The sequence below is a fragment of the Vombatus ursinus genome, unplaced genomic scaffold (genome assembly GCF_900497805.2).
Source record: "Vombatus ursinus unplaced genomic scaffold, bare-nosed wombat genome assembly UNPS02014793.1, whole genome shotgun sequence".
Taxonomy (NCBI): Eukaryota; Metazoa; Chordata; class Mammalia; order Diprotodontia; family Vombatidae; genus Vombatus; species Vombatus ursinus.
In genome coordinates, this window is record NW_020954571.1 from 24,662,985 (window position 1) to 24,668,984 (window position 6,000).

A 6,000-nucleotide genomic window follows, 5' to 3' on the forward strand; every position below is an offset into this window, starting at 1 on the left:
ATACATACATATAATTTTTTCTCTCCAACTACCCTAATACTGACAAAGGTCTCATGAGTTACATATATCATCTTTCCATGCAGGAATGTAAACAGTTCAACTTTAATAAGTCCCTTATAATTTCTCTTTCCTGTTTACCTCTTCATGTTTCTCTTGAGTCTTATATTTGAAAGTCAGATTTTCTATTCGGCTCTGATTTTCTCATCAAGGATGCTTGAAAGTCCTCTGTTTCACTAAATGACCATTTTTTACCCTGCAGGATTATACTCAGTTTTGCTGGGTAGGTGATTCTTGGTTGTAATCCTATCTCCTTTGCCCTCCGGAATGTTATATTCCATGCCTTGTGGTCCCTTAATGTAGAAACTGCTAAATCTTATCTTATCCTGATTGTGTTTCCACAATACTTGAATTGTTTCTTTCTGGCTGTTTGCAATATTTTCTCCTTGACCTGGGAACTCTGGAATTTGGCTGTAATATTCCTAGGAGTTTTCCTTTGGGGATCTCTTTCAGGAGGAGATCAGTGGATTCTTTCAATTTCTATTTTGCCCTCTGGTTCTAAAATATCAGGGCAGTTTTCCTTGATAATTTCTTGAAAGATGATGTCTAGGCTCTTTTTTTGAACATGGCTTTCAGATATTCCAATAATTTTTAAATTATTTCCCCTGGATCTATTTTCCAGGTTAGTTGTTTTTCCAATGAGATATTTCACATTGTTTTCTATTTTTTCATTCTTTTGGATTTGTTTTACAGTGTCTTGATTTCTCATGATCCTAGGCAATTAGTTAAGTTATAAACTCTTTGTTAAGGCAGGGTCTGCTTCCAATGTAGAGAATGTACTGTCCCAAGCTTTGGGGGATTTTGTGCAGCTGTTTTCAGAGATACTTCTAGGGACCTATAAATTTTCAGTTCTTCCAAGGTGGTATGATCAAAGGCACGAGGTGTTTAGTCCTTTCCTGGCCTGTGCGCTGGACTATGAGTGACCACAAGCACTCTCTTCTTGGAACTGTGAGGAGGATTTTCTCTCCATCACCACTACAAGCTCCACCATACCAGCACTCCTCCTTACCCCAGGACCGCCACACAGAACTGTGACCCAGATCCAAGCATGGGCAAAGCAAGAGAATCCTGCACCAGCAAAGTTATCCCTTCAATCCCCCTCTGATCAGCCACTCCATTCCCCCTCAGTCTGTGGGCCAGAAGCTCAGGAAGCAGTCACTGCCCCGGGGCACACCAGGACTGGGTCTGAGACCTAGCTTCTCTCTCACCACAGTCACAGACTTTTCCTACTGACCTTCTAAGTTGTCTTTGGCATTTGTGGGTTGAGAAGTCTGGAAATTGCCACAGCTGCCTGTGATTCAGTCCTCTGAGGACTGCTCCAGGTTCTCTGAGGCCTGTTTTGCCTGCGTGCCCACATCGAACTACGTTCCTCTCCTTACCCAGCATGATAGACTTTTCCAATCAACCATCCAGGTTGTCTTGGGCTGGAAATTTGTTTTACTCTGTCTTTTTGTGGGTTCTTCTGCTTTAGAATTTGTTTAGAGCTATTTTTTACAGCTATTTGGAGGGGTTTGGGGGAGAGCTCAAGCAAGTCACTTCTTTTATTCTGCACCTTGGCTCTGCCTACAAAATTTTTTTGTTTGAAGCCAAGTGCTGCCTTTATTTATAAGGTTAAATTGTGCTAGAACCTTTCTCATTAAGAAGAAGATTGGAACAGGTCACCTACTATTATTATTATTATTATTCTATACGTTCCAGAAATTCTCATTATAATAAGAATAATGATACCTAACATTTATATACCACTTTAAGATTTGTAAAGCATTTTGCAAATATTATCTCATTTTATCCTCTTTTCTTCTCCTTCTTCTTCTCCTTCTTCTTCTTCTCCTTCTCCTTCTCCTTCTCCTTCTTCTTCTTCTTCTCCTTCTTCTTCTCCTTCTCCTTCTTCTTCTCCTTACCAATTTCATTTTATCATTCCTATCCTGGGGGATAGGTACTATTATTATTCTCATTTTATAGATAAAGAAAATGGAGAAGAGAGGGTTAAGTGACTTACTCAGGCTAACAAAATAGTAAGTTTCTGAGGCTGCATTTGAACTCAGGTCTTTCTGACTCCAGATGCAGTGCTCTATCCACTGTGCCACCTTGCTGTTCTTTTGCTTTTTATGTCTCTCTTGAGTCTTGTATTTGACGATTAAATTTTCTCTGGTCCCCTATTTCATTGAATATCCATCTCCTCCCCTGAAAGATCATGTTCATTTTTGCAGAGTAGTTGATCCTTGGTTGTAATCCAAGCTCCTTTGCCTTACAGAATATCATGTTCCACACCCTATAGTCTTTTAATGTAGAAGCTGCAAGGTCTTGTGTAATCCTGACTGTGGTTCCATATTTAAATTGTTTCTTTCTGGCTGCTTGCAGTATTTTCTCTTTGACCTAGTAATTTTGGAATTTGGCTACTATGTTCCTTGGCGTTTTCAATTTGGGATCTCTTTCAGGAGGTGATCAGTTAATTCTTTCTATGGTTATTTCACCCTCTGGTTTTAGGATCTCAGGGCAGTTTTCCTTTATGATTTCCTGGAAGATACTGTCCAGGTTCTTTTTTTCATCATGATTTTCAGGTAGATCAATAATTTTTAAATTGTCTCTCCTGGATCAATTTTCCAGGTCAGTTGTTTTACCAATGAGGTATTTTACATTTTCATCTATTTTTTCATTCTTTTGTTTCTGTTTGACTGATTCTTGCTGTCTCTTAGAGTCATTAGCTTCCATTTGCCCAATTCTAATTTTTAACAAATTGTTTTCTTCTATTAGATTTTGTACCTCCTTCCCCATTTGGCCAATTGTATTTTTTAGGGACTTGTTTTCTTCAGTGTACTTTTTTTCCAGTTGGCCGATTGTGTTTTTTAAGGACTTGTTTTCTACGGTTAATTTTTGTCCTTCCTTTTCCAAGCTATTGACTCTCTCTTGCATACCTCTCATTTCTTTTCCCATTTTTTCTTCTATCTCTGTCATTTGACTTTTAAAATCCTTCTTGAGCTCCCTCAAGCTACCTGGGCTACTGGACTGCTGCACCCCATCTTTCTTCTGGTTCAGCTGTTCCAGGGTTTTTCCTGGGGTGATATTTCTGGGCTTTCAGAGGTTAATAAGGGAGAATAAGAGTGACGTACTTCTTATGCCCTACTCTACCATCTTGGCTCCTGAAAGCACAGGAGTTATTTCTTTTTAAATATTTTTGTGTTTTGGGGCAGCTAGGTGGTGCAGTGGTTAGAGCACTGGCCCTGAAGTCAGGAGGACCTGAGTTCAAATCTGACCTCAGACCAAACACTTGACACTTATTAGCCGTGTGGCCCTGGGCAAGTCACTTAACCCCAATTGAGTAAAAAAAAAATTGTGTTTTGTTATTTCCAATTACATATAAAAATAATGTTTCATATTCATTTAAAATTTTGAGTTCCAAATTCTCTCTCTCCCTCCTTTCTTTCTTCTCTACTTGAGAAGGCAAGCAACTTGATATAGATTATACATGTTCAGTTATGCAAAACATTTTCATATTAGCCATGTTGCAAAAGAAAACACACACTGAAAATAAAAACAAAAAAACAAGAAAAATTAAATTAAAAGAAAAAACATGCCTCAATCTGCATTCTGACTCCATCAGTTTTTTCTCTGGAGGTGAATAGTGTGTAAGTCCTTCAGAATTGTCTCGGATCATTGTATTGCTGAAAATAGCTAAGTCATTCACAGTTAATCATCTTACTGTTACTATGTACAATGTTCTCTTGGTTCTGCTCATTTTACTTTGCAACAGTTTATGTAAGTCTTTCTAGGTTTTTCTGAAACCATACTGATTGTCATTTCTTACAGCACAATAGTTTTCTATCACAATTATATACAATAACTTATTCAGCCATTCCCCAATTGATGGGTATCCCCTCAATTTCTAATTATTTGCCACCACAAAAAGAGCTGCTATAATTATTTTTGTACATATTGGTCCTTTTCCTTTTTTTTTTTTAATCTCTTTGGGATACAGACCTAATAGTGGTATTACTAGGTCAAAGGGTATGCATGGTTTTATAGCCCTTTGGGCATAGTTCTAAATTGCTCTCCAGAATGGTTGGATCAGTTCACAACTCCACCAACAGTACATTAGTGTCCCAGTTTTTCCATATTCCTGTCTCTGAAAATTGGTTGTTCATATCCTTTGACCATTTATCAATTAGGGAATGACTCATATTCTTATAAATTTGACTCAGTTTTCTATATTTTTGAGAAATGAGGCCTTTATCAGAGAAATTTCTTGTAAAATTTCCCCCCAGTTTTTCTTTCCTTCTAATCTTGGCTGCATTGCTTTTGTTTGTACAAACCCTTTTAATTTAATGTAATCAAAATTATCCATTTTATTTCCCATAATGTTCTGTCTCTTATCACAAATTCTTCCCTTAGATCTGACAGGTAAGATATTAGGAGTTATTTCATGAACTATTTGCTAATAAGCATAACAATGTAAGTGAAATGGAAGAATATTTACAAAAATATAAATTGCCCAGATTAACAGAAAAGGAAATAGAGCACTTAAATAACCCTATTTTAGAAAAAGAAATTGAATTAACTATAAACATACTCCCTAACCCTGCCAAATTCCTAGGACCAGATGGATTTATAAGCAAATTCTACCAAATATTTAAGTTCATCTTAATTCTATAAAAACTGAAAAAAATAGGTAAAAAAAGTTCTACTAAACTCTATGACATATATATGGTCTTGATATCCAAACCATGGAGAGTCAAAAGAGAGAAAGAATATTGTAGACCAATTTACCTAATAAATAATGATGCAAAAATTTAAATAAGATACCAAAATGGAGATTACAGTAATATATTACAAAGGTCATAAACCATGACTAGGTGGTTTGTACCAGGGATACAGTTCAAAATTAAGAAAACTACAAGCATAATTAATCTTACTAATCATAAAAACAACAAAAATATGATTATTTTAATAGATTCAGAAAAGGTTTTTTTGCCAAAATATACCACTAAATATTGTGTTAAAACACTAGAAAGGATAGGAATAATGGAACTTTTCTTAAAATTGTAAATAGTAACTATCAAAAATGGAGAGCAAACTTCTGTAATGGGGTAAGTGTGGAAGCCTTTCCAGTAAAATCAAGGATAAAGCAAGGATACCCAATATACTATTCAATATACTGCTTGAAATTATAACTATTTAAATAAGACCCCCCCCAAAGAAATTGAAGGAATGAGCCTAGTAATGAGCAAATAAAACTGTCACAACTAGAATATGGAGAATCTTCAGTGCAAAAAAAAAAACCAGTCTTCTTTTTGGCCTTGGGCCTTCTATCTCCTTCTGCACCTGTCTCTTGAGGGAAAAGGAACAGGAAAGTTGGTGAGGAATGGGACTTCTTTCTCCAGCTGTGCAAGTTCTGCTTCCGTATCCAGCTGAAACTTTTCCTCCCTCATCTCTACCCTTCTAAGGGAAAATAAGTAGTGAAGCAGGGCCTCCCATCTGACCATGTGCCTCCTATCTCATACTACACTTGCCTCAAGCCTAATCTCCTACCTCCTTTTGAAAGAAGAGTGTGTTCCTTCACTCAATGATGAGCATTCTCACACCTGGCCATACCTTTAACATCCCAGTTATTCTGAATCCAAACCCCGTTCCCCACCCTCCACCACTCAATTCCTTGTTCTTATCTCTTTCAACCCTCCCACCCCAAAGTTTCAACCAGACACTATCCAGGTCTTCCACTGTGCTCTTTGAAATGCCTATTTCATAGGTAATAAACTTCCCTTCATCTTAAATCCTTTCCTCTCCCACTATTACCATCTGTTAGGTTCTCCTTCTACCTCTATCACTCCGTAATTTCTCCTCCTTTGAGGTTCATGCTATTCAATCATCCAGTTTTTGTCTACAGTACTCCAGGTTCTTCCTCTTCCTTCCTCAATGAGTTCAGAACATGGCTAACAATTTTTCTCT